Raw genomic sequence first — 13,048 nt, 5'->3', positions numbered from 1 at the left:
CTCTGGGAAAAGCAATTTTATGTTGCTTGCTGACATATGAAATTTTTGGTGTAAAATACGGGCTTGTTCTAAGTGTCCAATGGAAGCCGTGTTGTGGGAGATAAGACGATCAACCTTTCTGTTGCCTTGGAAAATAAAGCCAGGTAACCCAGTATGTGATCTTACATGTGAGATATACCATGGGTATTTTCTGTTCTCAGTTAGCTCTTTAAGTGTTGTGAACATCTGGTCAATTGGCTTACTGGTCGGGTTAAAGATTGCAAAAGGGATCGTCTTTGCTAACTGTACTGAGTATTTGCTGTCTGAAAATATATTTACTGGTCCATCTTGGCTAAAGAGTAGAACCTTGACTATTGCTTTTATTTCTCCCAACTGTACTGATCCCCCATGGGGTTCTACATGGATCTTATCTTTTTCTGTTAAAGATTTGATCACTATTCCAAAGAGTGACTTGTTGGCATCCATAAACGCACATGGTGCCATGGGTATAGGTTGATTAGCAGAGAAAGCATGTTTTGGATAGTCTATTTCTAAGGTTTGTAGTGTCTGGAGTAGCCTGTCTGCTGGCAGGTGATTGTCAATCTGTCCTGGAAAATTTATCATTAAAGTTTGAAAGAACGTGCTATTCTGCATCAATGTCGACAGTTCCAATTTTGATAATGGTAGGACCACTATGCCTGGCTCTGTGTTAAATATCTTATAGGTATAATATCTTAATTTAAGTTCCATCATAAGGATGGCATCTACTTTGTTTACTATTTTACAACAATCGCTCCAGGCTATGTGCACCCAAAAAAGTGGTCCGTGTTGTTGCCAAATAACTCCTAAGGGGGGCTTGAGGGTAGATATGGTTATGGCAAATAGAGGCACCTGTGGGTCATATCTAAAGGTTTTTAAATTTGACAACTGGGTGTTAATCTTTTCTATAGTGCATTTGGCTGCTGGTGTCAATGTGATTTTTGAGGAAGGGCTGTTTCCTTTAGTCAGTAAATCGTATAGCGGTCTAAGTTCTGCAGGTGTTAGGGGAAGGAAGGGCTTCAGCCAATTGATTTGGCCACATAGTTGCTGAAGTTCATTAAGTGAGTATTCATGCTTGACTTTTAGGTTTGGGCCCAGTGGAGATATATGGGAGGAGATTTGATAACCCAAGAATTGAAAGGGAGGAAAATGTACTTTTTCTGTGGCAATAGACAAACCCAGGAATTGTAAATTTCTTACTGTCTCACTTAGACAGGCATTCAGAATTGCTGCATTCTTGTGAGCAAGTAAGATATCATCCATATAATGTATGACCAAGTACTGATCTTTAAGTGTGCTGGTCACATGAGAAACGTATCTTTAGCAAATGGCAGGGCTATTTTTTCATGCCTTGTGGGAGTACTGTCCACTGGAATCTTTTTGCAGGGAGCTGGAAATTGGGTTCTCTTACTGTAAAGGCAAAGTAAGCCTTATCCTGCTCTGCAATGGGGATGGAAAAGAAGCAATCTTTGATATCAATGGTAACTATGTGATATCCGTTAGGAATGGCCCCTGGATGGGGAATGCCGGCCAGGAATGTTCCCATCTTTTTTATATTTTTGTTAATAGCTCTTAAATCCTGTAGAAGCCTATATTTTCCCTGTTTCTTTGGTATCACAAAAATGGGCGTGTTATGAGGGCTAGTGGAGGGTTCTATGTGTCCCTTTTCCAATTGTTCCTGTACCAATTCTTTAAGGATGCTAAGTTTGGGTTGTATTATTGGCCACTGCTCTACCCAGATGTTTCCTGTTTTTTCCCATTCAATGGGGATTGGGCTTGGCTTTTGTATGAGGTGAGCAGTGGCCCCTAGAGTTGGGGGTGAATCTTACTTGTAGGTTCCCCATTAAAGCTGCTGGCTTGTGGAGATTTGTGATCCATAGTAAGGACCGCTTGCATTTGTGAGAGCACATCTCTCCCCAATAAGGTCATGAAAACTTCAGCAATTAGTGGAAAGATGGTTCCTGTATCTCCATTGTCATCTCGCCAAGTTACAGGCGTGATGACTTGATCAGCCAATTTTAATCCTCCAACACCTTGGAGGTCAGGTCTGAGTGCTGTCTTCCAATGTTGTATTTTTCTTGCATCCCTAGCTTTTAAGACAGTAACATCTGCTCCCATATCAATTAAACCCACAAAGGCAATGCCATCTAAATATAGGGTCAGTTTTGGCCTCAGATTGAAGATGGGCATCGACCAGTTAATGGTAGTGGGACTCCCTCTTACTTGCTGGGCTGAGGGCCACCCCACTGGGAGTTTAAAAGTTTGGTCTTGCAATCTTTTGCCCAATGAAAGCCTTTTTTACATCTGGGACACAGCGTTTTGGGCTTGCCCCATCTTTTAGTGTTTGGCCAGTTTCACCGTAGGTGTCCCATTTCCTGGCATCCCCAACAAACTGGAGGGTCATTAGACTTCTTTGTGCTCAATTTGTTAATGGCTGTAGTCAGGGCCTGTATGGGAGTATCAGCAGGGTTTACCTCTTTTGTGGCTACTATCCATTTAGAAATGTCTTCATTATGGACTAGGGCAATTGCTGCTTTTGCCTCTTTGGTAGCACCTTCCCAAGATAATTGTTTGACCAAATTGTCTTGATCAGAGCCAGGCAGTAATCTTTTCTCTACTGCCTCCAAGACTCTGGCAAGGAAGTCAGGGAACCATTCACTTGGGCCTTGAACTAGATTTCTAAAGAGCTGACTATAACCAGGAGGATTTATATTTTTTAAGGCTTTAAGTGCCAAATCTCTGACCTGATCAAAATAGGCAACTACTCCAATGTGGGCCTGTTCTTGAGGATATATGTAGGTCTTGACAAACATGCCTTGAGCAGTGCAATCCAGTCTAAATGAGTTTAGAGGTTTGTTGCCCATTGTTTGAGCACTTGTTCAAAGTAGGGAGAGTCAGGACCTGACTCTTGAGAAGCCTTTTTTAGCATAGTAAGGTCATTTATGGGTGTTGGAATCCAGGGCCTGGATTCTGCATCCACTCCTACATTAACAGCAAATGTGCAGGTGGGACAGGGTCCAGCAGCTGCCCTAAGAGCTTGGGGTGCCCGAGGACTGCCACAAATGTGGGGATCCTCACTGGGTGCAGATGGGATGACATTGCATGAATTATTGTGTAGAGGTCCTCTTAGTTCATCCCACGGGTATGTGGGGGGTGGCTGACTAGGCATTGCTACATTGTGTGCTACATTGTTTTTTTCACTGTCGGAGCTCTCTCTCCCTAAGTCATCAACCATTGTCTGTGAGACAGGGACCTGGAGTGTCAGGCTCCTATCACTCACAGATTCACTATCTTTGATAATCTGCACAGGACTCTGAGAGGGGGGTATCTTTCCCATGTCTGAACGCTTAAGAGTGGCACAGTATGCCAACTCTAGCCAAATGAAAGACACGCACAGCACTGCTGCCATAACAAAGCAAATTCCTAGCACCTCAGCTGTTGTTGGCATTTTGCAGGAGGTATCCCTATGTTAGACAAACAGATAGTGGTGTATCAGATCATACATATGTCCTGTGCTTAGTGGGGGACTTCCTTGATTCATTAGGTCAAGGCCGTATGCCCACACGGTGTCTCCAGAGCGTCACCTCTCTCGAGTGAGGGAAGATGACTTGGTTCCGAATTCTGGGATGATCAGTCCCTTATGTGAATTCACTGGGTGAACCGAAAGTAAAAGGAGGAGCCAAGAAGCGATGTACGCTTCAGGGTGGTGTGTGCTAACCTGGGGTCACTTAGACCAAAGACAAGGACAAGGAAAGGGGCGTAGAAGGGGGTTCTGTGCTCACCCTCACAGAACCGAACAGCACAAAAAACACCAAGGGGCCTACTTGCCGAAATCCAGGGGGGACCTCACCGAGTCCGACATGCTGTCTCTTTCTCAGTCACATTGGCGCGCCAGATGTTGCCGTTGATTTCTCAACAATGTTGCAGTGGGTTCGTTTCTGAGAGGAGCAGCGTGGTGGGGGCAAGAGGCACGGAGTCATCACACAGACTCTGGGAGTCGGGTGAGAGCAGGCTTGAGGCGAGCAGCCCGCAGACTCGTTTATTTGAGTTAGTACAACAGCTTATAGAGCCAAGACCAGCCAATCTGGTCAAGGGGCAGTCTATGCCCCAACCAATCACAGCCTGTTGCCAGGCAGTTTCCAAAGCCATCCAATCACAGCCTGTTGCCAGGCAGTTTCTGTTGTCAGCGGCCATCTTAGCATGACCTTTTCACCTCAGTGGCCATCTTGGTATGAACTTTTCATCTCAGCAGCCATCTTGATATGACCTTTTCACCTCATTCCACCACATTCTTGCAAGTTTTTTTTAATGTTGTTCAGACTATTAAGCCAATGTATTCATTTTCCCTTCCATTCAACATTTTTATCTTTTCTAGATTTTTACCATCAATGTATGAAATTTTCTGTGATGTATTTCTAGAACTCGCTATAATACATTGTGCAAAGTGGAATGATATCTTCATGATTTAACACACTTTTTTTTAAAAAATATTTTTTATATTTATTCTGAACACTTTTTCAACAAATAATTTTATATCTGCTTTGTTAATTATTCTACCTGGTTATTCAGCATTAATTACAGTACTACCCATATATTTCATGTCATTAACATCCATTTTTTGATTATGTGTCTGAATTTACTATCTACCTATCTGTATGTATGGATGTATGTATGTGTGTATTTATCTATCCTATCTACATGTCATTCTAATATTCTAGTTTAATAAGTCCTAATACTGTGAGCCTGTGTCTGTCTTGTTGATATTGTCATTGAGATAGCATCAGGTCACTGAGAATTCTGAAAGTTGTGCTGGCATCATTCATGTGCACAGTGTCTCTGATTTGCCTAAGGTAATTTTAATTTTTAACACCACAAAGTCACATATTGAACCTTCCTTGATTTTTATGACTCCACAGATATCTTTCACTGAAATATTCCAATGTGTAGCACTATATATACTTTATCCTAAAATTATTCTAGTAGATTGAATGTGGCTTACATTACAGCCACTAATTTTTTTCTTTTATATTCACTACACATTCACTACAAATTCCCCCATATCTACTTTTTTAATAGAATTATATAATGTATAACAAACAAACAAACAAAAGAATTATATAATGTAAGTTAAACTTTGATTTTAGAAATTTTCTAATGTGTAATTCTAGATATACTAGAATAATTCCATTAAGGTTATTTTCTAAAGTTGTTTGACGATTTCTTGACTCAAGATATCAGGAAATGTTCTTTAGTCTTCTTTTTAAAATATAATGAAATGGGGGCTGGTGCTGTGGCACGGTGTGTTAACACCCTGGCCTGAAGCACTGGCACCCCATATGGATGCCGGTTTGAGACCGGACTGCTCCACTGCCAATCCAGCCCTCTGCTGTGGCCTGGGAAAGCAGTGGAAGATTGCCCAGGTCATTGTGCCCCTGCACCCACGTAGGAGAGTCAGAGAAAGCTCCTGGCTCCTGGCTTTGGATGGGCACAGCTCCAGCCATTGTGGCCAATTGGGGAGTGAACCAGAAGATGGAAGACCTCTCTCTCTCTCTGCCTCTCCTCTCTCCATGCAACTCTGACTTTCAAATAAATAAATAAATAAATCTTTAAAAAATAAATACAGTGAAATGTTTTCCACCAAATACTCATATCTGTTATTTTTCATACCAATTACTCAGTTATGCTCACAATAATCACATAAAACATCTTTATAATGAGTATCCACTTTACTTCTTTTTAGTTTGAAAGATTTTGCCCATAAAAATGTTATGTGAATATAACATTCATTCATTACTGTTTTTTTTTCACCCAAGAGATACTTTAATGAGGCTGTGGGGCCATAGGTGATGGGCAAGAGTTTGACCTGTGGGGTCAGGTACTTATCTTTTTCTTCTTTGGGAAGAGGTTGCGTATGAACACATTTCTTCTTGACATCTCTTTTTGATAGAACCGATTATAGCACTTGTGGCAGATCATTTTATCACAGTTGTACTTCTAGGCAAGCAAAGGGAGGGCTCAATGATGCCATATAGCAGCAGAGCACCAGTTGCAGGATGGAGTCTTTCTAGGTGTTGTGGTTTGATAGAATGTGTCCATCATCTAGCTCTTGCCTGAAAATATGAAATGCTGTTGGTCAGGAGGGATGCCCTCTTTGTCCTGGATTTTGACTTTGGCATCCTCAGTGGTGTTACTGGGCTCAGAATCAAATGGGATGGTTTCATTCAGCAAGTCTTCACAAAGATTTTTATCTCTGCATTTTTGGAGCTACTTGACTGTCTCACTGAAGAGGAAGCTCATTCAGTACTTGAAAGCTGTTTCCTTCCCTGTGTCATACAGTTAGCATTCATGCCAGCAACACATCTGTTGTCCTTCTGTTTGATCTTCTGTGAATAAGGTAGCATTATTTTTTCTTCAGTGCTTTGCAGATTTTAACTTTATTCCTGGATTTATGTAATTCAGTTATTATGATCTGCTTGGCATAGTGATTTTATTCCATCCTGTTATTGGAATACAATAAGCAGTGTGGAACTCTGGATTTATGGTTTTTGTCAAAGTTAAAAAAAAAGTTGGCCATTATTTTCCCAAACATACACCAGACCATTTCAGAGATCCTACTTAAATGTATAATTGGACTGATGATCTTTCCAGTATTTTCAGTCTTTTCCTGTCCTCAAGTTGTGTTTTGATGGCTTATATTGATGTTTTCATGTTCATTCATCTTTTCTTCTGAAATGTCTAATCAGTACACCTTCCATTCAAAAAATTACTCATTTCATACATTGTAGATTTAAACTCTAGGAGCTGGTCTGGGAGCTTTCTGCATATTTACCTATGTATACTTCTGTATAAAATTGTGATTCATGTCTAATAACTGTTGCAAACTCTTCCTTAGTATTGTTGCATCTTTTGGATATAAAATATATTTACCTAGCATTTGTCTCTGTTGCTCAGATCCTCTACCCTTGCTATTTTCTAAGAGGTGTTACTGTCATTGCCATCCCCTATTTTTCTCACTTGGTTTGGTGCTAAAACATAAGATGAGTCCAAATGGTGGAGTCAGCTCACCTGAATGACCATTCAACTGGGCATACTTCATTCTACAGGGATTTCTTCTCCACGTTTAGGCCTTTGGCTTACAACAAAGAAGAAAATAAATATGTAGTTCACAACCTGTGAACATCACAGATCTGCAAATGGGTCTCTATGTAGCAATCTGCATATGTATTGAAATGAGTATGAGTTAATACTGATGTCTTCAACTCTGATCCATCAATCTGAGTATCTTTCTGGGTGCTTACACTTCTTACCTATAGAGACCCACTCCAACAGTGACAAGTCTATCTCATTCCACTTACATATTCCACCTTGGGATGCATCATTAACCATGTCAAATTTGTGAAGCTAGCTGCATCTCTGCAGGGAAATTCCTGCTGACCCAGAGCACAGTGCTACTGCTGTTGCCTGAGTTTGACAGACTCCTATAAATTTCTTTTTTTAAACTTATTTAATTTTGAAAGAGAGTGAGAGTGAAAATGTGAGAGAGAGAGACAGAGAGAGAGAACACTTCATCTGCTGGTTCACTTTCCAGATGATCACAATGGCAAGGGCTGGGCCAGACTGAAGCCAGGAGCCAAGAACCTCATCCCAGTCTCCAATGTGGGTGGAAGGTTCCAAACACTTAAGTCATCTTTCTCTGCTTTTCCCATCCCTTTCTTTAATAGGGAGCTGGATCTTGGGTGGAACAGCTGAGGTATGAACAAGTGCCCATATGGGATGCTGGTTTTGCTGGTGGTGGCTTTACTTGCTATGCCACAATATGTGCCTTCCACTCACTTTCCTAATTACCTAAGTTTTACCTCACACCATTTAGAATGTGTTTTATACAGAAAATAAAAAAAACAACAAAAATTTTGGTGCTGTGGTGTAGTGTGCTAAGCCTCCACTTGTCGTACTAGCATGTACTCCCCAAGTGACCAAAACAGCCAAAATTGGGCCAGGATAAAGCCAAGAGTCATAAATACCACCCAAGTCTCCTTTGTGGATGGAAAGAACCCAATAACTTGAGTATTTTGAGTGTTGCCTACAAGAGTGCACATTTGCAGGGAGCCAGGAGTTAGAGTATAGCCAAGACTTGAAACCCTGGCCCTCCGATATAGGATGTAGGCACCTTAAGCAGCATCTTAACCAGTACAAAAAAGAAAAAGAACTTGATCCAATTCTTTTGGAAGATATTCCCTATAGAGAATGTCTATTTCTTCTGGTGTGATTTGAGATAGACTCTTCCTTTCCAGGAATTTGTCCATTTCTCCTAGGTTCCAAATACAATATCTTAAAGGACAATTTAACAACCATTAATCCAGCATTTTATACAGGTTCAGTGAATAGTCTGGTCAGTGATAGTCCATCAACAAAGGAAACAACTTTGACTACTCTGTGTACATTTGTTCTAATAGGTAGTCCAGATCTTGACTTGTCACCTTGAACTTGCCTAGTCTTGGTTTTCAGCTTTTCTAGAGTAGATATCTATACATGTCAAGATTTTCCTAAGTACACCTAACTTTGAAGACTTCAACATCCAAATATTGTGTTACTTTTACATCACACCAAGTCTTTTTAAAAGTTTTTTGGGCAGGTGAATGTCTAAACTAAGTCTTACTGTACTGTGGATTTCATGTGGTTAATATACAATCTTCTGATATCTTATTTAGATGCCTTTGATATTAATAATATGCTAACAAAATCTTCATTGTGATAGACCTGGATAATTTGCAAACTGAATAGCCTTTCCATTCCCATCTCAAAAGCACTTTATCTACATTGAGCCTCATGTAATTTAACTTGTTCTGTTCCCAGCCATCCCTTGCTCATGCAATTGTGAGGACTATCTCCAGCTCTCAACCTTTCATCTTTGAACCTTCCTACTCCTTATTTCCTTCCCTAGAGATATTAGACCTACATTAGCTGACCCCAGATATGATAGTGATAGGCTCTTTCTGGAATCCAACCCATTGTGCAGTAGGAAGCTAATTTTCCAAGAAAGGCACAAAATAGCTCTAATGCTTGCTTGTGAAATATTCTTTTCTTGGTTGCCTTAATATTGTATTTGTTGGTAAAATGATGCCATCTTCCTAAACCCAGCCTGGTTTACTAGATGGCAAGTGACCAAATAGCCCAATCACAAGTATCAGCTCCACCCAACCCTGATGGGATTTTCTGCTCCCACTTCCTTACCTCTGAAAAGCTATATAAGACCTGTTCTCCCATTACAATATGTTGTTCTCTCTGTGCATGGGAAGGCAGCCTGTTGGGTTTCCCCCACCCAACAATAAACATTTTCTCTTACTCCAAGCATTTGGTGTGTTTTGTGGTGGCCTTTCCTTTCAGTATTCCTTGCTGTCTTACTGTTGTTATGCCAGGAGATTCAGACTAAGCACTGAATGCAAAATTATTTGATTTCTACATAAAGATTTTTGAACCATTGCTAATATAACATGATGTATCATATGAGAAAATATGCATTTTTGCAAGTTTATTTTGATACAATTTTAATACCTTTAAATCTGTGAGTTTTATCTTTTTTAACTGTTGAAAAATTCACAGAAACTGGGTGATTTCCAGGATGGGGGGTTAGTTGTCTCTGTATATGCTTTAATATTCTTTAGATTTTGAATTTCACACTTTTTGAATTCCTCAAAGAGAAATAAAATCTAATTGTGAAGTGAATTAACAAGATGCTGGAGGTGTGGACTAAATGTTTGTGTCCTCCAAAAATTCATATGTTGAATCTGTGTCCTGAAAAGTCAAATGGATGTCCCCATGCTATGGTTTGCAGTTTGCCCTCCAGAGATTCATGTGCTGGAAGAACAGAGTTCAATGTGTCATTGTTCAGGTGGTGAAAGCTTTAAGATATGGGGCCTAATGGAAGATGAATAAGTCATTGGAGTAATCACCCTCAAAAATTGTTAATGTGTTTCTCATGAGATCCATTTATTTCCTTGCAGAGTGTGTTATAAAGAGAACATGTCTGACTCTTACATCCCTGTGGCTTCCCATGTCACCCTGTGATCTCTTCTGTATATATCCCTACCATTGTGATGCTATCACCACAAGGCCCTCACCAGAGGCAAACATATGGGGCTGTCTGAACTTGAACATTAATCCTCTCAAACTGTCAGCCAAATAAACCTTTTTCTTTATAAATCATTAAGTCTTAACATTGTTATATCAATGGACAATGAACTAATACCCTCTCAACAGTGTGCCTGTTCTTTTTAAAAAATATTTATTTATTTGAAAGTCAGAGTTATACAGAGAGAGGAGAGGCAGAGAGAGAGAGAGAGAGAGAGAGAGAGAGAGAGAGAAAGAAAGAAGAGAGGTCTTCCATCTGATGGTTCACTCCCCAATTGGCCTCAACAGCCTGAGCTGTGCCAATCCAAAGCCAGGAGCCTTCTCCTGGTCTCCCACGTGGGTGCAGGGGCCCAAGGACTTGGACCATCTTCTACTGCTATCCCAGGCCACAGCAGAGAGTTGGATTAGAAGTGGAACAGCTGGGTCTCTAACTGGTGCCCATATGGGATGCTGGCACTTCAGGGTGGTCATTAACCTGCTGAGCCACAGAGCCAGTCCAGGTATGCCTGCTCTTGATTTGCTTCCATTGCTTTCTTTTAGATTTCCCCAAAAAAACAATCCCTCTGGGTTTCTCAAGAATATCTTCCTGAATTGAGCTTTGCCTTCCCTTGCCAGCATCCCCATTCCCAGATCTTTTCCAGAATCTGCTATCTTAAAAACAAAATTCCTCCCACCACCCCATTGGCTTCCAGCTCTCAAACCTCATTTTCTGCTCCCTTCACAGCTAATCTTTCTGAAAGAATTTTCAGTTTACCTGTCCCTCACATTCTTAACTCTAAATTTCTTTTGCTGTGCTATCTCAACTGCCATTCCCACCACTACATAAAACTTCACTGGCCAGGGTCCCCAATGACCGCACATGACCTAATAATCCACAACCTTCATCCTATGGAGCTTCCCAGATACATTGGGGAATTTGCATTTCCTTTTCTCCCAACAAAAACTCAATTTCAAGCCAACAGGTTCACTGAAAAACTCCCTCTTGCTATCCTAGGTTGGAACCTTTAGAGAGACCATCTTGTGCACAGTGCAATTTCTGCTAAAGAGCCTGAGGTGTGGACCACTATCAGGTAGCCAGAAGGATAGAATCCCAGCCCCACAGGACATGCAACATCCTGGAATGAGAACATCTAGGCACAGAAATTGAAACTCTGGTGCCCATAAGAACAAAAATGCCACAGAGAAGTGAGTGATGATATGCCATGATATTCCTTCATCCATTCTTATTTCTTGTACCCATGCCTTCTACATAATAAGTTGTCAGTAACTTGTAAGTCCATTAATTTCAAAGATATAGAGTGATCCACATGATGATGCCACCTTTCAGTCTCATAGCATCTTGTCATCTGAATTCATATTCTTGCCTTATCAGGATGACAAATTCTGAGTAGTGGCATATATGACAGAAACAGTGCATGTCATTATTTAATCCCTAGCCTTAGCATATTTGAAGTAAAATGAAATTTTCATTCCTAGGGAATTGGATATATAATTTTATTGTGTAAATAATCTCATGTGTGGTGATCAAAACTCAGTAATTCTTCAAATAGAAGTGATGACTGAAGACCTGCAGGGAGAAAAGGCAAACTTGGATTTAAGATATATTCATAGATTTCAATCAGTTTAATCAACTTTCAATCAACTAACTACATGGTCACCTCATGAATAGCAAATCAGAGAGTCATTGTTAATTCCTATAGATAGCAGATTACCCATACACCAGTGGCAACACCTGGATCAGCATTATTGAGTGGTAGCCCAGGCTAATAGGTTTATGTTCAACAAGTCTACAATCACTTTCTGTTTTGGCCACCATGGTCACTGTATTTGTGTATCCACTGTGTAATAAATGCAATAAATGGCAGTGTCAGAGACCTGTTGAAATCAATGGCCCATATCATTCTGTCTATGCAGATGCTTACTGGCTCTGCCTTCATAGTTGCTGTCTATTCATTATTAGTTATTATTAGTTAGTATAATGTTCACACATTATAGCCACTCTAATAGGCACATTTCAGGCCTCCTACTCAAAACTCCATGTTACAAATCTTTCATTTTCAGTCTTCTGACAAACCAGGTAAAATATCACATCCTGTCAGTGAAACTATAATTATCAATGTTCTTGGCCAATTTTCCCCCACAAAATAAATCAGGTAGAATACTAAGAGCTTTGCTTATAACAATACCTTATAGGTCCATTAGCAGGGTACTACTGTTATCCATCTACTTTCAACTAACATTAATGTAAATGTACTAAGCCAACTATCCATGAACAAGATTCAATTGTTTTTTTTTTCTTTCTCTGATAGTCATACCATAGAATGTGTGCAATCACTATCGCTCAGAGGGAAGTGAGACCCACTGTTTGTCAGTTTACTTATGTCTTCTAGGTCTGCTAATGCCTGAGATTTGACTCATCTTTCCATTTATTATTGCAGCTACATCTACCCTTCTTTAGAACTTAGTAGGTCTGACAGCTTACATATTTGGTCTCCTAGTCACTTGATACAGCATAGTCAAATACCCAGTCATCACTGCAACCCAGTAGCACACCAAGAGCTAGTTTTCAAGTGGTACATATTTAGTTGCTGTAGATGATATGTTCTTTCTTGAGAACATCTATGGTTTCTGGGTTGTGATCCTATCAAGGCTAGCCGTGAAATCCCAAGAGTGTATTTTCACACCAGGAATACCTCTGCTACCAGAGTATCTTTCTGGTTTTATAATACAAGTTGTGGTTTTATAACCCACAGCCCAGAACTACTACAAAATTCTTTCCCTGTTTGAGTTCATTGTATAGCTGGAAGATCTTTCTACCAAGTAAAATCGTTCAAGGAGTGCAAACTGTGCTGCCTCTTGAAAGCCTACTAACTGTCAGGCTTCTTTCCTGGTAGGAACTGAA

This window comes from Lepus europaeus, unplaced genomic scaffold (assembly GCF_033115175.1).
Source record: "Lepus europaeus isolate LE1 unplaced genomic scaffold, mLepTim1.pri SCAFFOLD_29, whole genome shotgun sequence".
Lineage (NCBI taxonomy): Eukaryota > Metazoa > Chordata > Mammalia > Lagomorpha > Leporidae > Lepus > Lepus europaeus.
This window is presented reverse-complemented; position numbering follows the sequence as displayed.